We start from the raw sequence: 21,046 nt of genomic DNA on the forward strand, positions 1-21,046 counted from the left end.
GGAAAAGGTACTCCGTGAAAAGCTATAAATTCAATGTTTAGATTTTTTTCCAGAAGAGTAAAGGACAAAGCATGATTTGATGTCTTATTTCTAGGTGTAGGTGCAGTGGCCATTTCAGACTGCATTGTCATATTTTTTTTAGTCACCTCCCCGTATTCTAGAGGATCCTCTCTTTTTTGTTATATTAGAACAAATCAACTTTAAAGCAGGGAATAAGGTAAAATCTAGCCTTTATGAAAGAAAAATCTAAATTTTTTATTCAGATAATTTCTGTCATTGCTTAACTGATACCAAATAACCCATTTGAAAAGGAAGATGAGAGTTTCACAAAGAACTTCTAAGTAGCGATGCAGTACGATATCACAGCCAGTTTTTCATGGGCAGACAGAACTAGATCCCAGTTCCTGCCTGGCCATTCACAAGGGATGTGACCTTGGACAGAAAGCTTAACTTTTAGAAGCATTGGTTTCATCATCTTTCACAAGGATTCTAACGCCCTTCCTTCCTTCCCTGGCTGCTGAGAGGATTAAAGTTGATGGCAGGTGTAGCATTTATGGACTGGGGCTGAGAACATATCAGGTTTTAGAAAAACACTGGTCTTCTTTCCCCCACTGATTCAAGGTCTTGGGATACACCAAGAGATGCTGACAAAAAAGTCATATGATTTTGTAGTTCATGTGTGTTTTACCACACAAAAAAGAGTTTGAAATGGTTAAAAGAAGCTTTCCCATAAGAAAATTAAAGGACCTACAATTAAATCAAATTATTTATGACTGTTTAATTTAATAATTACAATTACTCTCTTCCTCAGCTAATTTACAATTATAAAATCATTCATAGTTATACTTTTCTTGGAATATTGTGGTTTAATATTTTTATTTTTCCAAAAAGTATTATAAAATTTGAGAAAAAATAGTTTAAGTACAATCTAAGAAAAGTGGATGATGAATATTCATTTTTCTGGATAAAATAAATGAATGAATAACTGAATAGCATAGCAAAGGAAAAGGATAACATTATCAATCCCACTGCCTTGCTACAGCTAAGAATGATTATTTTTACTTCATATATAAGGAAGGTGGCTTCGTTCTACAAGGTCAAGTTCCTTCTCTAAAACCATACAGTCACAGTTGAAGAGCTGGCATGACCTGAGCTGATTGGATCATAGCTGGACGTCTGAACCTGTGAACCAGGCCAATGAGATTCTCTCTTTCAAGAACTTGGAGCTAGAAGGTGTTGGGCACTGAAACAGTACTGTTAAGATGGGGTCCCAGTCGGTACTTCATCAACCCAAAGCCTCATGAAGGCTGATATTCTAGGAACCAGGGGTTAACAGTCTTACCTGGGGAGAAGAAGAATGAAGGAGAGGAGAGGAGAGGAGAGGAGAGGAGAGGAGAGGAGAGGAGAGGAGAGGAGAGGAGAGGAGAGGAGAGGAGAGGAGAGGAGAGGGGAGGAGAGGGGAGGAGAGGAGGGGAGGGGAGAGGAGGGGAGAGGAGGGGAGAGGAGGGGAGAGGAGGGGAGAGGAGGGGAGAGGAGGGGAGAGGAGGGGAGAGATTTTCTATACCTAGGTTCCAGGAAATCCCTCTCTATCTATTAAAAGCAAATAAAGGACTTTTAAAACAAGACTTGAATGTGTTTCTGTTCTTTAAAACAAAAGTTCTCTAAGACTGGAACATTTACCACAGAAAAAAATATTGTGTTGAGAGTGGTTAAGAGGTTAGAGAAAAACAACCTTTACATTCCCACACCTCCCACCACGTGTAATTATAGCTGTAATATATAAATATGGACAACCTACTTTCATGATGCATTCTAAAACAGAAAAAGCCTGGGGTGTCAGTGAGCACTGAGCAGAGCTTGACTTCTCATACTCCAGCCCAGCACTCGTGCTATGGGAAACAGTATTAGCTAGAGCTGTATTACTGCACATGAGAAAGGCTCTGTTACTTAAAGTGAAAACGTGGGCAATTGAAAACAGCAAAGAGAATTAGCTGTAACTGGTGTACAACCTTAATGCCAGAATGGGACCAGTCCACGGAGGTAAGGAAAGAGATGTTCACAGGCAAGGACCAGAGAGGAAGATCAACTATAATAGAGGATCAGGATAGCACAAGGGTAATGAAAAAGAGAAAAGGGACTAATGACTTGGCTATTCCCGGGTAAGAATTTTTCTAGGTCCTTAGTGAGAAGGTATTGAGGTAATGTCAGACCCACATGATATATTATTTGCTCTTTGTTGTACATACTATGGTTTATGTAGTTTTTTAAATGAACTTTACGTAGTTCATTGCTTGTATGATAGTAGGAATAATAGCTATTATTGATTGCTGTCTTGCTATATACCTGATGTCCTGCTGGGCATTACATAGATCCACATTTCCCTGCTCGCGTGACCCCACATCCATCCGTTCGAGAGTGGAAGATGAGCCCTTGCTGGATACTCCCTAGGCTGAAGGAGTGGTCGTGGGAGTCTCTTCCTGTGAAGTGTGGACGAGCTCGGGCATGTGGGTGGACGTGTCCATGTGCTTGCGAACTGAGTCCCCTTGCAACATGGATAAGAGACTGTGCATGCTGGGCGCTGGGTCTACACCGCCACAGTCCAACGTGCAACCCTGAGAAGCCCAAGGATTCTAAGGTGGAACCTGGCCATCTGGGTTTTTATGAAGTTAGATTTGTTACAGGTGGAGGACAGAACATAATTTAACAGCTTGATTTTTATAACCTACAAGTATTTAGCCATAGGATATGTGGTCCTCCATGGGGACTAAGCCTCCCGCAGAGCCTGAAAATTCAGGGTCAACCTGGTGCCCAGTATAGAACTGGGCACATAATAGGCCTTCAATAAACATATTTTGATTATTTGTTACTATTTTTAAGGCTTACATCTGTTTAGTAGGGCTTTGAGTTATATACAAAACAGTGACTTGTGTGTTGGATGGGGTTTTGAAATAGGCAACAATTAGATTCTAGAATTAATCATCCAAACAGAACAATCCTGAATCCTTGAACAAGAAGGGCCTGGAATAATAACAGGTGGAGAGGGGCCGTTGAAGAGGACCAGGCCTACAATATCATCTCTACTCCACTAGTTGGAAGCAATTAGCTGGGGAAAAGGGGGAGAGGGTAGCACCAAGAGCGGAGCAGCTGTTCCTGCAGCTGTTGGTAAGAACACGGAGGCTGAATGTGAATTAAAGTTCATCTTCACGCGTTGCATTGTTTCAGCAGCAGAGAGCGTCGGCCATTTGTAAGTTGCACAGAAAGGATGATCAAGTAGACGTGCCCCTGACTGATGAGCTCCTACTGTACATCCTGCTCTGACAACTTAGTGACTGGGAGAACTTTGTCTCTGCAATAATAGAGAACTGGAACTGAACCTGCGCAAGAAGGAATAGAGAGGGGTGGTGGAAAGCACTGGTCTAGACTCGGCAAACACATCCCCGATTTCCTGAATGTCTACAGGTAAGTCACCTCACCTCTCTGAGCTCCATGATTTCACTAAAAACACGAAAGCACTTAGCTTTATTCAATATACAATCATAGGTGAACTTTCGTGTCAGCAGCCGCTACTACTACTCCTGTTAATTATTTCTCCCCAGTGTAAAGTGGAGATAATATTGTCCTTCCTGCCTGCTTTAGGGGTAGTTGTAAGGATAAATGAAGTAATGGATGTAAAAGTGATTTGAAGGCTGCAGATGTTGCTCAGATGTGAGGGGTTGTTAATATTACATGCTCCAGAGGAATGATCTACCTGACCCTCAATGGCCTATCTGGTGTACAGAATTCTTCTTTTCAACGTATTTCTTTGATGTCTGGAATTCCTATATTCTTTCTGTCCAATAGAACTTTCTGTGATGACGGAAATATTCTGTATCTGCCTTGTTTATGCTATCTGATGTATATGGCTAGCAGCCACTGTACTGGATACCACAGCCTTATGTGAATTTATTCCTAAAGAAGAAATATACATTTATAATATACTTCATTCACAGTTTACTTGCTATGGGTAAGACAACTTTGAGTTTAAACAACATCAAGAGTTATAATGATAGTCATATGAATACCTTCATAATCATATTAACAGATGTAACAGCTGATATCATGCATAGCATATTCATAGTCGTCTGAGTTTGTTGTTAATTCACATTAGGGAAGAGACATTGGAAGCTCAGAAAGATTAACAGATGATGTAATAATATAAAAAATAACAATGACAAGCTTTATTGAGTGTTTACTGGCCAGAAATTCTCTAGAATTTTATAATCATTATGTCATTTGATTCTTACACTATGTCATTTGATTCTTACACTAAACTAAATGTAATTCTTACATTTGATTCTTACATTTGATTCTACATATTATTATTATAGCCATTTTGAGGAAACTGACTCTAAGTAATTCGCTTAAGATTACATAGCTAGGAAATTGCAGATATACAATTTTTACCTAGGATGTGTAATTCCTAAGAGAAACTGCCCTACCTGAGTAGGTATCCCTTCCCCTTTACTCTCAGCTACTGCTCCTTATTGGTTTTGTTCATTCGTCTTACCATAGTCTAAAATTATGAATTTGCTTGTTTGTTTTATTGTCTTTCACTCCCCTTATAAACTCCACAAGAGTATAAAGCTTTTTTGTTTTATCCAACAATATTAATCATTCCCATAGTAGATGCTCAATAAATATCTGTTGTTGAGTAAGCAGGTAGTGCCTTTTGGCTATCATCATAATTATCACCATCACAGTCATTGCTTATATTTAGACCTTCCATATGTGTTGTAATTTATTGGTTTATATCTATCTCTCCTCCCTTAAACTAGGAAATCTTTGAGGTTAACAACTCTTTTATCTTAGTATACCTAACCTGGCATACCAGAGGGCTTCACAAATATTAGCTGCACTGAATGGGATGGAATTAAACTTCTTCTGAGCAGAAATGGGAATCTGAGAAACCGAGACATGGAGTTAGAATGACCTCACGGCAGGAAGGACATAAAGGAAATAGAGAAGGGGCTCAAACAGCAGATGCTGTTGGGAGTGTGAAGGTGGGTTGGGATGAGATCCCAGAGAAGCTGGGGCGGCAAATGAGCAAAACGGAAGTCTCCTTTATTACAGTCATGGGGTACCCGGGAGTTGTGGGTGAATAGACCAGGAAAACGTTACTGTAAAAATAACCTCTTCAATACAGGAAGTATGGTAAAAGAACCATTGTTTGGCCCCTTTCTAGGTGGGAAAATGTTGAAATCAAATGAAAATGAACATTCTTCTCAGTATCTTCTCTGAAATGCTGCCAGAACATGGCTTTTCCTTTCCTAATTATAATAAACAATGGCATTTGTTTAATGTCATTTCCTGATGGAAACCTTCCCTGACCATCTCTGGACTAGGTCAATACACCTAGTCTGTGTTCTCAAGGCACAGTGTGCATTCTCTTTGTAGCATTGTCATAATTTTAGTTGATTAATTGTGCAATGATTGGTTTATGTCTGTCTCCCTAGTGGACTGAAGCTCACGATTACACGATGCACTGTCTTATCCCCAGCATCTAGTGTGATGCCTAGAAATAATAGTGAGTGCTTATTAGTTATTGATTATTTATTGAATTAAAACTAACCATACTAGAGGAAGTGCTATGGCTAATTATATGTTTTTTACTCTCTAGGGAAGCTTATCACCCAGCCATCAGTGAGGTTCTCTACATGCCAGGCATTGTCTTGGACATGTTGATGAAAGTTTAGTGGTGAGAATATATATAAATCACCCAGTTCAGTCTCGGGCATATTGTAGACATCATGTGCATATTAGGTCCCAGCTCGCTCTCTCTCTCTGAACTCTTTTATGTAAGCTTTCAAATATAAAATATAAATAATGAATCATTATAAACAAGGTAAAATACAATACATAAAATCAATTCAATTGATATTTGCATTTACATGTGCTAGGCGCTTTAGGGAAGTTCCTGCCCCATGTCCAAGAAGTTCGTACTCTGGACCATGATTTTCAGTAGGAATCACATGGGAAGTTTCAGCATTCAAATTCCTGAGCCCCATCTCTAGGAATTCTGATTCTATGTACCTTTGATGCATTTAGGAATGATACTCATACACACTACTATAAAATATATAAAATAGGTAAACAACAAGGAGCTACTGTATAGCACAGGAAACTCTACTTAATATCTTGTAATAACCTATAATGGAAAAGAATCTGAAAAAGAATATATATATACATATATATGTATGTACAACTGAATCACTTTGCTGTACACTTGAAATTAACACATTGTAAATTAACTATACCTCAATAAAAAAATAAAGAATGCTGCTCAACAAAACTTTATGCCGCTCAGATTATTTCCCTCTTGTAATATTTCCTAAAAGTAAAATAACTGGAGGATTCACTGGCAGATGTGGAAACAAGCTTGTTGGCGCCTCTACCCACCAGATGTTAGGTAACAAGGATGGGTTTTCCCCTTGGGCAGGGACTGCACACCTGGCTGACCAGTAGCATCATCTGAGAGGAACATTTTAAAGACCAAGGGACTAAGTGTGGTCATTCTGATCAACTAGATCTGGGAATTGCTGAATGACTAGATAGAAGGGTTTCAAGTTCATACCAGCTGTTGCCTTTTACAAGGCCCTCTCTCACATCTCCCCATTCTGATACACCTACATGCAAGCAAGTTCCACCCTGCATAGAGTTCATGAGCCAGAACCTTGACGCCATCGGATCTCAGGCTTGAATAATACCTGGGCTATGGCTCAGGTAGCACAGGACTTTCCCTCTCCTCTCTAACACTTCCTGTTTCTCCTAGAACTGCCTCTACCCTGAGACCCAACTTACTTGTCTCTTAGGTCCTTGTAACTCTCACTCCCAGAGCTGGAACCTGCTAGATCCTGTGCTGCTTAGAAACAGGCATCTTACTGTCTGGAGATCTGCTTAAGATCTGCTGTTATGCACCTGGCCTCACTTACCACCTGCTGCTTAGATTGCTGTTCAACCTATGGCCTCCCCCTCCTCTTCCTGCCTCTGTCCCCTTCTTGTGATTAATCTTTCTTGTATATAGACAGTTTTCTCAATGACATCCTTCAGAGGGCACTGAGCATTCATCTGCCCAGCTGCCTCTGTGAGGCCAGGTTCTGTGCTCACCCAGCATGCTTTGCACAGTTGCCAATACTGATTTTGCTAAGTATTACAGTATTCATTCCATGTCCATGTAAATCATTTTGCCTTTTTAAGAAATTATTTTGTTTTATGATGTGTGTGTGTGTGTGTGTGTGTGTGTGTGTGTGTGTGTGTTTGGCAGGGAGGGGTCAAATTAATTATGAATTTTCCATCCCAACAATTATTCATAAAGCTAGCATCATTTGCATTTTAAATAGTCTCCAGGAATTCAAAGAAAGAGTGCACCATAGTCACAATGATAAACTCAGTAATAATGAGAATTATTCCCAGGCTGTTAAGTAATGCAGACATGTTAAAAGATTTTTAGTTGAGCTTATTATGTTCTAATAAAATGAAAGCATGGCTAAAGGGCAATATTGGTTAGCAGCTTGTCCATTACAAAATCCATATTCTCTTTGGCTGTTTAGATACTGTCTAGGTGTTTACATAGGCTCACACAAATGCTTTAAAAAATCCCACCACCACCTCAAACCTATGGATGCAAAAAACAAAAACACAACAGAACAAACAAACCAAAACTCCTGTTTTCAATATAGTTATTTTTCAGTTAGAATTTTCACCACTTCTGATCCAATAAGTAATCCACTTAAAACTTTTGCAAAGCTTTTTAATGCACACTTTAGTTTTCAATATCATTATGCTCTACTTTATAGATATCTGCCAGTTCTGGTTTTATTCTGTTCCATTCTACCCCACCCTACTCTATCTTATCCTATCCTGTCCTTCCTGTTTTATTTTTTCTGTACTATCCTATCCGATCCTAGCCTATTTGATTCTCTGCAGTTTAATACAGCAACCATAGAAACTTTGGGCAGTAATGAAGAGGTGAACAGGTTGAAGACTTTGCTCTCAAACTTTTGGCTTCAGAGTGAGGAGGAACCATGAGAAGTGTACAAGTTACTATAAAATAGGGCAGACCTGTGATGTGAGGGGCCAGGGTGTCATGGAAAGACACATGTGTCAATAGAAAGAGATTGGTGTGGGGTTCGGTGGGTGGAACGCCCTGACATCTGATGTCATATCACAGTGCTTCAGACAGGGAAAGGGCCTGGAAAGATCACCAGACCACTAGAAGGATATAAGATCAAAGTCAGTAATTCCAAAACGAAATCCACAGGCCTATTTGTTCTGTAACTCTCACACAAATGGTAAAAATTTCCCCCATGACAAAATAAACACAACAAAGCAAAAACTTGGAGCACCATGAGATGAAGAGCTCCACCTTTAGCGTGTCCTTAGCTGCCTGGGGTGCCTGCCTCTGCCTCCCTGCCCCCTCAATTTCCTTGCCTTTCCACCAAATCCTTTTTCCCTCCTTCACATTATTGCTCATCTGGCTGAGTAATTCACTTGCTTTATCACATCTCATCCGTTCTTAGGAAGGATCATGTCTAAAACCTATAAGACACATGGGACCTATATGCTCCTCTTCGGAAACAGAAAAAATAATAGTGATGACACTAATAACATAAATAATAGCTGCCATTTCAGAGCACCTCTCATGCGCCAATCATGATGCTTAGCTCTTCCCATGGCTTAGTTCTAGCCCTTATATCAACAGGTGAGATTGAGACTATCATTACTCCTAGATGAACATGAGATTAAGAGACAGTAAGTGACTGGCACAGAGCAAGATTACATAAACAGTTGTTAATCGAATGAACATATGACTAAATAAATGGGTAAATGGAGGGACTGCCCAAGGTCCCTCTGCAGTAAGTGGTGGAGCGTAGCCTTGAACCATCAGACCTGGAAACTGTTGCTCTTAACTACCGCACTGTTGCACTGTATGGGGCGTTAGGGCTTGGGAGAGTAGAGAGGTTGGGGGAGGTTGGGGGCAGCCATGGGAGAGGATGATGGCAGATGGAATCCCTGCTACAGACATGAATAGGGAGGCTGGAGAGGTGTCTGGATTTGGGAGGGGGCCCAGGAGCTACCAGACAGAAAGGCCTGAGGCCTTCACTAACACATTCCTTCAATGTCAGCTTGAAGTGACCTTTTCTTTTTTTTTGTTTTTTTTAGAATTTTATTTATTTTTGGCTGCACTGGGTCTCCGTTGTGGTGTGCGGGCTTCTCATTGTGGTGGCTTCTCTTGTTGCGGTGTGCGGGCTTCAGTACTTGTGGCATATGAGCTCAGTAGTTGTGGCCCACGGGCTTAGTTGCTCCGCGGCATGTGGGATCTTCCCGGACCAGGGCTCGAACTCGTGTCCCCAGCATTGGCAGGCGGATTCTTAACCACTGCGCCACCAGAGAAGCCCGAAGTGACCTTTTCCATTCTTCTCTTTTCTACATTTCACACCCCCAATTCCTCCCTTTCACCTCTCTGGCAGTTTCCAGTTTCTTCTCCATCTCTGTCACCCTTCCTTGGCTGGACTCCATTTCTTTCGAGTGTCTCTAAAAATGCATATGTCTCATGATTCCAATTGCTGGTGATACTTCTTCACCCGAGAGATTTGAAGCAAAAGTTTGAAAAGTTTTAATTTTTTTATTGAAGTATAGTTTATTTGCAATGTTACATTATTTTCAAGTATACAGCGTAGTGTTTCAGTATTTTTGCAGATTATACTCCATTATAAGTTATTACAAGACAATGGCTATAATTCCTGTGCTATGTAATATATTCTTGTTGCTTACCTACATTATACATAGTAGTTTGTATCTGTTAATCTCATACCCCTAACTTGTCCCCCACTTCCCTCTCCCCTTTGATGACCACAAATTTGTTTTCTACATCTGTGAGTCTGTTTCTGTTGAAAAGTTTTAAGTTTTTATTTTAACTTTAAGGAAGAAAACACTCTGCAGACCTACTTCAGGACGTTATCCAAACTGGCAAAATTTCAGCTCCATGCTAACACCCTACTGAAGATTACCAGCGAGGAAGACACCTACTGTGTGAAAGATGTGGAGGCCTGCCCTGCACTGGCCAGAGAGCTATAGGACGGCAACATGGAAGACTCCAAACAGCTAGGGGTTCTCACCTAAGAAATGTCATAGTCCCTCAAGTAGAAAAACTGATAAGAGAACCAGGATTTTTATTCACCCTCCTGACAAGAAGCAGAAACTCCCACACAAATCATCTTATCCCTCACAATAGTCTTCAGAGTACCTTGTGCTATATCTATATATTTTTCCCTTCATCACAAACTCATTTGCAAGTGTCAGCACTAAGTTTCAAATGTGCCTCGAAGCGGCGAAAAATGAAACTTCAGATTGGTAGCAGCTTTCAAATAGCATTCACTCACAGCTGGCTTTCAACTTTTACTTGTTATTAAGAAGGGGGAAAAGGCAAAATTGGTATATTTTTTTATCGCTCTAATTAAGCCTTTAAGAGCTGCAATTGCACAGAAAAGAGGCTGAGAATAGGGGAAAAACAACAACCAAACACAGGTTCTACTTTAGAAATAAAAGTGCCAACTTATAATAAAATTCACAGCGACAAACTCCGATGAAATTACTACTTTCTCAAACCCATGATCCTTGATCTGTGCTTTTGAAAGAAGTGGGCGTGACTGCAGCAAGGAACGGTTTACTTTTTGGGCAAAAATAGGGCCCTGTGGTGGAGATGAGTGCCGACAGGAAAGAAAGAAAATGCCCTTTAGAGAGGGCCAACCTCATTCCAGAACACTAGAAATTTTGTCCACATTGCCTCATTTAATTCTCACACCTTTTCCTGGAGCCCATCTGAGATGAACACGAAAAGAATAAATATAGTAACAACTTAAATAAACAGTGCTCTGCCTATGTGCCCGGCCCTGCTTTAAGGGCTTTATGTGACAAATCTCATTTAATTCGCACGGGCCTTGTGAGTTATGCCCTATTTTTATCCTTTTTAAATAAACGAGGTTACTGATGAAAAGGTTAAGAAAGGGCTCAATATCCCATGTCTTGGTGGATCAAAGCTTTGGACCTAAGCAGTGTGACTCCAGGGCCCACAGCCCTCTCTACTGTACTAAGCTGTTCATAGGATGGGTCTCCTATTGAGAGAAGTACACATCAAGGCAGACAGCACTGGAAAAGGAAATAGTTCTCCACTGAGGCTGAAACCGGACTGGGTGTTACCTTAAGAACTACAGTGAAGATGCTGGGCTTTGTTCTAAGGCGGAGCCAATGAAAGTTTAAGCAGGGGAGTGACAAGGTCAAGTTTTCTTTCCTGAAATATTATTGACTTTGCAGGATGGAAGACTGGAGGGAGGCAGGCAAAAAGTAGGGAGACCAGTAAGGAGCCTGCTGCGCAATCCAGGTAGGAGAGGACGGCAGCTGTAATAAGGGATGTGGCGGAAGGACAGAGGGAAGCGGAGGGAACTGAGAGTGAGATAGTAAGTAAGGTACTGATACTAGGACCTGAGAGTGATTGACTGGATACATGTGTTTTTTGGGGGGTGGGGCTAGCGAGGAAGAGATTGGGGCAAATGTTGAGGATGTGATGAGAATATGAGGAGACAAAAAGAGAAAAAGGTTTAATCTCTTTTGGAACTGGGATTTTGTAACTCTAGGGTAAGTTTCAACATTCTTCTCCCTCTGCTCATTTCCCTGAGAAAGGTGGAGACACACAAATTTCTGTATATTCCAGGTACTGTCCTGTGTACTTTAAGAAGTCGGTGCCTTCAAAAGGAAGAGAATATGCTTTAGCAGTTGGAATCATTTAGAGAATGATAAGTGGAACAGATTGTAGATTCAGAGTCAGGGAACTTCCTCAGACAGACAGAAGACTTCTAAATAAAACCTAAGTTTACCTCATACTTAATGGTGAAGACTAAATGCTTTCTCCCTATGACCAGGAACAAGACAAAGATGTCTACTCTCACCACTTCCATTCAACATTGTAATAGAGGTTCTAGCCTATGCAATAAGGTAAAAATTAAATAAGTAAAAGGCATCCAGGTTTGAGAATACACAGTTACACTGTTCTATTTGAAGAAGACATGATCATCTCTGTAGAATATCTGTTGGAATCTACAAAAAAGATATGCGAACTAATAAATGAATTTAGTAAAGATGAAGGATACATTATCAATATAAAAGTCAATTTTGTTTCTGTATATTGACAATTAAAAATAAGAAATATAAATTTAAAATATTTTATTTCAAGAAGTATCAAAAATGTAAAAGGCTTAAGGACATGTCTAAAACCTATATAATGAAAACTATAAATATGGAAACTATAAAACATTGCAGAAGTTGAAGAAGATCTAAATAAATGAAGGGCAACATTATGCTCATAGATTAGATAACTCAGTTGTGAAGATATCAATTCTTGCCAAATTGATCTACAGATGAAACATAATTCTAATCAAAACCTCAACAGAATCTTTTGTAGACACTGACGAGATAATTATAAAATCTATACGGAAATACATAATACCAATTATAACCAAAACATATTTGAAAAAGAACACAGTTGGAGGAGTTCCACTACTCGATTTCAAGACTTATTATAAAGCAATGTAAATCAGTACAATGAATGCAGTGTGGTACTGGCATCAAGATACACAAATAAATCAATGAATTGGAAGATAATCCAGAAATTGACTCACACACATATGGTCAATTGATTTTTGACAAAAATGCAAAGGCAATTAAGTGGAGAGAAGAGAGTTTCATCAACAAATGATGCATAACCATATGCAAAAAATTAAACTTTGTTCCATTCCTCACATCACATAAAAATTATCTCAAAATGGAACAGAGATCTAAATTTAAGAGGCAAAACACAGAAATACTAAAAAATTATTGGGAACAAATATGTGCAGTTTATTATATTTAGATTATACTTCTAAAAGGAAAAAAAAACTTTTTGACCTTGATTTGGTAAAGAGTTCTTAAATCATCAAAAGCACAATTCATAAAAGAAAAAAATGCTAAGCTGGACTTCATTAATATTAAAAATGTCTGCTATTTGAAAGACACTCTTAAGTGAAGGAAAAGAGAAGACAAAACTGGGAGAAAATATTTACAATCGTATACATTTGGTGAAAGACTTGTATACAGAATATATGGAAAAAAACTCTCAAAACTCAGTAATAAGTAAACAAACAAGCTAAAATTAAAAAATGGCAAAATATTTTAACATTCCTATCACCAAATAGGATATATGGATGGCAAATGAACACAGGAATAAATGCTCAACATCATTATTCATTAGGGAAATGCAAATTAAAACCACAAGGTTATACATAGTAGAAAGTCTAAAATTTAAAAGACTGATCCTACCAAAGGTTGGTGATGATGTGAATCAACTGGAAGTGGTGATGATATAAAATGGTACCAACACTTTAGAAAACAGTCTGGCAGTTCCAAATAAATAAATATACCCCTATCATATGAGCCAGCCATTCTACTCCAGGGTACTTAAGAAAGAGACACGAGAGCATAAATCCATACAAAGAGTTATACATTAATATTCATAACAGACTTATTTGTAATAGTCCCAAACAAAAAGCACCCAAATATCCATCAGCAAGTTAATGGATAAACAAATTGTGGTATATCCGTACAATGGAATACTACTCACCATTAATGGAAAATTAACCATTGCTACATAGATCAACACTGGTGAATTTCAAAATAATTATGCTGAGTGAAAGAAAAAAGACAAAAAGAGTACAAACTGAATAACGTCTGAAAGTAAATCAGTGGTTTCCTGGGATGGAGAAATAGGATGGAGAAGCAGGGGGGAAGAATTAGAAAGGGGCCCAAGGAAACTTTTGTAGTGATGGATATGTACATTACCTGAACTGTAATGGTGGTTTCATGGGTATTTATGCATTGCCCAAAGTGTACGCTTTAACAAAGTGTACTTTATTATATTTTGATTATTCTTTAATAAACTTTTTTCAAAGCTTATCTGTGCATAATTAGATTTTATTTTATATTCTGAGAGTCTAAGTTTCTAAGAATGTACTCTCAATCTGCATATATAACCCAGAGCATCTCTAGAAGTGATGGAGACCACCTTCTCAGATGCCAGTGGATTATCCCCAAGTGGGACATGTTCTATTGTGTAAGAAAATGGAAAATAAATTTCTTCCAAGTGTTTTTCTGGCCCCAAGGGCCTAGGAAAATATGTAGCCATGACTGATAGATGGAGAGCCAATTAGTACAGTAGCAATGTTTTTCCAGCTGTATTTCCCGTCTATTGAAGTCTCCCTCAGTTAAAGTGGTAATTGAACTAATATCTGTCATCATTTCTATCTTTGGGACTTCCCAGAATCACATTCTTCTGCCTCACTTGCAGAGAGGAGGAGCTACTTGCCCTTGTCCTAACTATTGTTTAAATGAAGAACACGAAAACTTTATTTCTGAGCCTCTTCTACGGATGTAGCATACGACTCTATTATGATTTTTAATGCAATTTTTTTGTTTAAAGTTTATATTTATGAGTTTATAATTGTGATAGTAATTATATATCTAGTTCCTATTGAGCTGTCTTAAAGTTGCATATTACCTCATTTAATCCTCAAAACAATCTTGTCGGTGGTATTATTACTGCATATTACAGATAAAGAAACTGAGGATTAAAAGGCTATTTGCCCAAGGTAATATGTGTTACTTTTGGAGCAGGGATTTAAACCTAGACCCAGCTAAGAAGCCAGTGATTCAAACCACTTTTGTATTATGTCTCATTGATTAATTTATTAATTTTGTCTTTTCCCACAAAAAAATTGAGACATCTTATTATAAACACAATATGAACTAGTAAATCTTTCAGTTGAAATTACACCCCAGAGGAAGGTTCTTATAATGGACTGTGAGGGCTCAGAACACGTCCTTTTCATCTTCTTTTTCTTAATTCATGCATGATTTACTTTTTGTCTTCTTTTTTCCGACTACCAGTCTATTGCATCATATCTTGAATCACTTTTATAGAACTTTTCCTTACAACCAGGTCATATATTGTAGATTATTCACTAGTGTTTTCTTTTAATACTTATTTCCTTGTTTTACATTTAGATATGTAACCCATTTGGAATTTTTTCTTGTGTTTGGTGTGAGAATTGGATATATTTTCATCTTTATTCAATGGCTCTCCAGTTGTCTCAATACCATTTATCCCAGGTCCATTCAGTGACTAGCCCTGATAAAACATGAAGTGTCTAAGATTGAAATGTGCTATCAGCACATTAATAGATGGACATAACAATTGGATAGAATAGAAATTCCAGAAATAGACAAAACTACATGTAGAACTCTACTATATGATCAAGATGGTATCTCAAATCTTTTTAGTCTTTTATCACTCGTTCTTGGCACATAGGGTTTATAAACTAAAATTTGGTGAAATGTATATTTTAAGAATCCAGGCTTATGGTTTATCCCAGGATATTGAATATAGTCAGTAATGGAAAAGAATATAAAAAAGAATGTATATATGTGTATAACTGAGTCACTTTGCTGCATAGCAGAAATTAACACAACATTGTAAATCAACTATACTTCAATTAAAAAATAAATTAAAAAAAAAAGAATCCAGGCTTAGAGAACTTTGTTTATTGTTAAAAAGAAAAGGAGGAATTTTCTCATTTATAAACTTCCTAAGAAGAAGGGAGACTTCAAAAGTTAGAAGCAAGAAAGGTCACCACTTTGGCTTTAGATGGGTGTTAGGCCATTCCTATTCTGTTTGTCAGGAAACCTTAGTGACACTAGCTTGCCTACTGCATCAGGAACTGTGGAATATCAAGACAGGTCTGCAGGGATGAAAAAAAAGTTAGGATCTAATTATCAGGCACCAGAGTGGCCAGAATTAAGTCTCTCATAAAAAAAAGGGGGAGGCAATTGTGACCCCAGGGCTGTCTCCGGGAAAGGCAAGAAATTCTCCCTGAGCTAGGTCACTCTTTCAGTACTGACTCAGCATTGGCAGTAATGGCTGAGGGGACGACACCAGATAAAAATAGCCATAATAGCTACACCCACTGAAATCTTACTATGTTGCAGACAGCAGGGCTAAGAGCTTTGTATGTATTGCTTCATCTCTTCCTCTCAACAGTTTGGCAGTGAATTTGTAGGTACTATTATATCTGCATTTTACAGATAATAAAACTGAGATACAAAACATTTAAGTAACTGGCCCAAAGTTAAACAGGTAGAGGAGACAGAGCTGAGATTCCAGGCTGCACCCTTTACTTCTGTGCAAGAGTAAGGCACTAGAGGGATTCCGTGCTCATCCCTGGGGGAGTTGGTAAATGTCTCCAGGCAGAGCTGTGAAGCTGGATGACCACGTGGTCAGGAAACATTTTAGGATTATCATCCTGATGTTGACCAGCAAGAGTTGCGTGTTGCAGGGCTTGGGTATATTGGCACCACCAGCATGTGTGAGCCCATTTCGACCCCCAAGTCTGGGAGGAGACTAGAGGTGGGTGGTCCTTCCTTCCAATGATTCACATACTATGGGTTTTTTTTTTTCCTTAATTGAAGTACAGTTGATTTACAATATTGTGTTAGTTTTAGGTGTACAGCAAAATGATGCAGTTTTATATATATATATATATATATATGTATATTTATATATACACACACACATATATATATATTTTCAGATTATTTTCCATGATAGATTATTATAAGATATTACAATAAGAATCAGACCATGAGCCAAGGGAAGGAGGGTGGGAGGCAGGGAGATGTTAGGAGTTACAATTTTAGAAGAGAAAGTAAAAGGGGGCTGTAGTAAACCACACCTTTATCTGGCCTTCCACAGAACCCCATGTTTTCACTTATCTTTCACTTATCCGCAATTCATCATGAATTTGTCAAGTACCTACTATTTACCAGACACTGCGGTGTTAGTGCTTATTGCATAGTAATGATCTGTTTTCTTCTCTGGTCCCCAGCTGCCTGGGAGTTCTTGTTGAGCAGGCACTGCCTCTTTTATCTTTTTATACTCAGTAGAGAAAAAAGTACCAGGCACATATACGGTGAATGAAGAAAGACCTGAATTTAACTCCTGGATCTGTCACTTACTAGCTGTGAAATCTTGGCTAAGTACTTAACTTCTTTGGATCTTAGTTTCCCTGACTGTAAAATGAAAAATTTCCGTCTTATAAGTACGTAAAGGTCAAGGAATATCTGTGAAAGCACTTCATAAAGTGCCAAGTGCCGTATAAATGCTGCTCTTCGCTCTCTTTAGATCCCTTTTCCTTCTTCCTTCCCTCTCTCCCTAGTTCTTCTTACCTATCCTCCTCTTCTTCCTCTTTGCTTTGCATACCCCCATTTTTGTTACTTAGTTAAATGTAACTTGTTTAAATTGCTCCCTTCTGAAGTAGATCAGAAGCAAAATAAAATGAGGAGATAACATATATTTCAAGGACAAATTTTACTTTGAAAGAATACGCAAGTGGATCCTTCCTCATAATTTTTTCACTGCTCTTTCACCATCCCACTGCTTCTCTGTGAGAGGGCTGCAGAAAATTCTGTTCTTTGCGACGGAGCTCTGAAGACCAAGTTCAAACAATGCAGCAGATTCTGAAGGTTCATCCCCAGAAGCTGTTAGAACCTCTTCACCTCCCACTCTGTAGCACTGTCTTTCAAAGGCTAGCCAATCCCAGCCCTGGGGCACACATGGACGGGGCATATCCTCCCTCCAGGGTCACACAAGGCTCCTGCAGCCCAGCTCATGTGGAAAAGCTCAGAAAAGGGTTGTGACCTTACTGTTGTGACCTTACCTCTGCAAGATGGCCTCGCAGAGCCATTCATGAGGAACAGGGCTCATCCAAATTTGGCCATCTGGTACAACATTCCTTCTAGAACCCCTGGGCATCCTGCATGTCAACCCCAGAACCAGAGCTGACACGGGAGGGGACTGCTTACCTAAAGATCAGTTCCGTCTGAAAGACAAAAATAAGCACCGGACTCTATCGTTTGTGAAAGTCTTCTGGAGTGATTTCCCTGACCTATCCATGTGCGAGTGATACCCTTTCAGTGCCTCCCGGTGCCTCTGGGCTCCAACCTACCCCAAGTCCTTTGTGATCTAGATCCTGTTCTAGCTGCAGTCACCATTTAGCTTCTGCTAGGAATTCCCCAGGTTTTCTTTGATTCTTCCGTGCCTACCATGTGCTACCTGCCTGGCACCTGAACCTTGGAGAATTCCAATAGATCCTTCAGGATCCCACTCAGACATGACAGCCGCACTGGTACATCTCAGAAGAATGCCCTGTTGAATGTTGCCACCATGCTTTACCTGTGCCTCGGTTGTAAAACCCTTGTGGGCCTCTCCTCCACGAGGCTGAGCTTGTTGGGAGCAGAGAACCTTATCCCTCTTGGTTTCCCAGTGTTTGACAGATAAGAAATACTGTCTCTGGGGTGCACTTTAAAGCTCCTTTGGTCTCTCTCTCCTTGCCCTGACTTCTTTCTCTACCCTATGGAGGGAGGATCTTCAAATAGGTTTGCCAAGTTCCTCTGGTACCCAGAACACTGGACTTGGTCAACAGGTGTTGCAGGGGTTCTTTCAAGGTGTTAGTGGTAATGGTTGTAGCACAGCCATGGACTGTACTCTTTTTTCTCAGCCTCTTTCTCCCCTGTCCTAGTCCCTTCCAGGTATATGGCTAAAGGCTGAGTCTTCCACATCACTAAAGTGATAAAAGGATCTCTGGACTATGTTACGAATACCTTATTCTCCTTCGCTTGCTTTTTTTTCTCAAACGCTGGTAGATGTGGCCTTTCAGTCTCTCACTCTGGTTATACAGACAATTGGGTCTACACGCATGACCCAATTATTCTATTTTCATGCGATTGGGTCTTAATCGCACGAAAATAGAATAGGTTTAGGGTCTGCTTAGCTTCAAGGCTATTTAACCTGAACCAGTAGACTAGTTGGACTTATGAGGCCACAACCTAAGGAATACTGGTAGCTTCTAGAAGCTGGAATAGGCAAGGAACAAAAAGCTCTCTGTGTGGTCTGGCTTGGCTTACTATGTTCTGCCACGCGAAATTTGAGGCCAAAGCTCCAGATGATACTAAAGAGGAACTTTGTCCTCTTTTGCCTTTATGCATCTGTTTATTCCAGGAAACTCAACATAGTGAAGGGTGTCAGGGCCAAGGCAGGATGTAGGTTTCCTGGACACCCATATTTTTGCTATCATACAAATGCTATTCCTGAAAAGGATCCCAAACACACTACCCCCAAAGAGAAGGAAATGGGGAACCAAATTAGCCCGTCTTCTGGGCTTACAGCCCCGATGTCATCTTCAACCCATCTTTTCATTTTGTCTTCCATTCAGTCAGCCCCTTAAGTCTTGTTAATTCTACCTTATTAATCCCTTTCATATCCCCCCCTCCTTCATTTCAGCCCCATCTCTAGCATCACTGTCATACTTTAGATGTTCAGCGTCCTGCATATGGATTCTTTAAACAGTCTCCTAACTGGACATTCTCAGTCTATCCTCATGGTGCCTCCAAATGGGCTTCCTAACACACAGTTAAAACCTTGTCTTCTCCTTACTTAAGAATTTAGGGATTGTTAATCAACTGAACTCCAATATAAAATAAAAAGTTATAAAAAAGAACTTTAAGGGTGCATTATTCATATCAGAATCCTTGGGTTTGTGGCCAGCAGACCAAACCCACCTTACAGAAATGCATTGTTTTTGGTTTAACAATTAAACAAAGAAATACCTGAACAAACCTGGAATCAATATTCAAATATTGGGAAGTTGATTGTAAAGATCCATATTTCCAGATTTGAAAAATCAGAAAATATGATGCCACTATACCAAAAGTCCCAAATAGCAACTGTCAGCTGGAGGTAATTTGGGGCTCTGTAAGTGATCGGTGTGTGCCCTTGAAGTCAACACAGTCTCTCCCCACACGATGGAGGCGTGTGTGCATTCACTGGCAAACTTTTCACTCACAGGCTGATTGCTACTAGTGAGATTGAAATGTCTCTCTTAAGAATGAAATCCAGACTTCTTAATCGGTGTTTGAGGATTGACAATTGTGTAAACTAAATAATATCCTCACACTATGTCCATGCCCTTATCCCCAGAAGCTGTGAATGGATTCCTTTACACAGCAGAAGGCATTTTGTGGCTGTGATTGCATTAAGAGTTTTGAGATACGGATATTATCCTGTATTCTGAATGGGCCCAGGGTAACGACAAAGGTCCTTCTAAGAGGGAGGCAGGAAGAACACAGATCAGAGAAGAGATGCGATGGTGGAAGCAGAGATTGGACTTATGAGGCCACAACCCAAGGAATATTGGTAGCTTCTAGAAGCTGAAATAGGCAAGGAACACATTCTTTCCTGGAGGCTCCAGGAGGAACCCCTGTCTATACTCTGATTTTAGCCCTGTAAGACTCACTTCAGACTTCTGGCCTCCAGAACTGTAGCGGAATAAATTTGTGTCATTTTAAGTACTAGGTTGTAGTAATTTGTTATAGCAACAATAGGAAATGAATACAACTTACCCCAACTTGCTTTTCCAAATTTATCTTCTAGGGTATCTACCCAGAACATACTGTACACTCTTCTTCCAATGCTGTATCATTTTTAGATACTTGTATTTTGCCTGAACATCTGCTTGGATTGCTCATTTCCCCATCTCCATGAGTCCAAAGTCTCCCCAGCTCTCAAATGCCACCTCCTCACCACCATCTCTTGCTCCTTTCCATTCTTTTGGATTTTACTTGAGAAGAATACTCCATCTTTAATCTTGTCTACAATTTTATCGAATTCCTACAATGTACCATCCTGTGTATTTAAACTTCACAATCATTATCTTACATAACCCTTTCAAGGAGAGGGCCCTGCATGAGCATGCCCATGCTCGGACAACTCAGCCTGCGGGCCCAAGCCCTACCATATCCTCTGAAAATTCCTGTCCCTTGACCATCTTTCATACTGAAGGGGTCCACACACCTGACATGCAGTCTTGACTCA

This window comes from Balaenoptera acutorostrata, chromosome 9 (assembly GCF_949987535.1).
Source record: "Balaenoptera acutorostrata chromosome 9, mBalAcu1.1, whole genome shotgun sequence".
NCBI lineage: Eukaryota > Metazoa > Chordata > Mammalia > Artiodactyla > Balaenopteridae > Balaenoptera > Balaenoptera acutorostrata.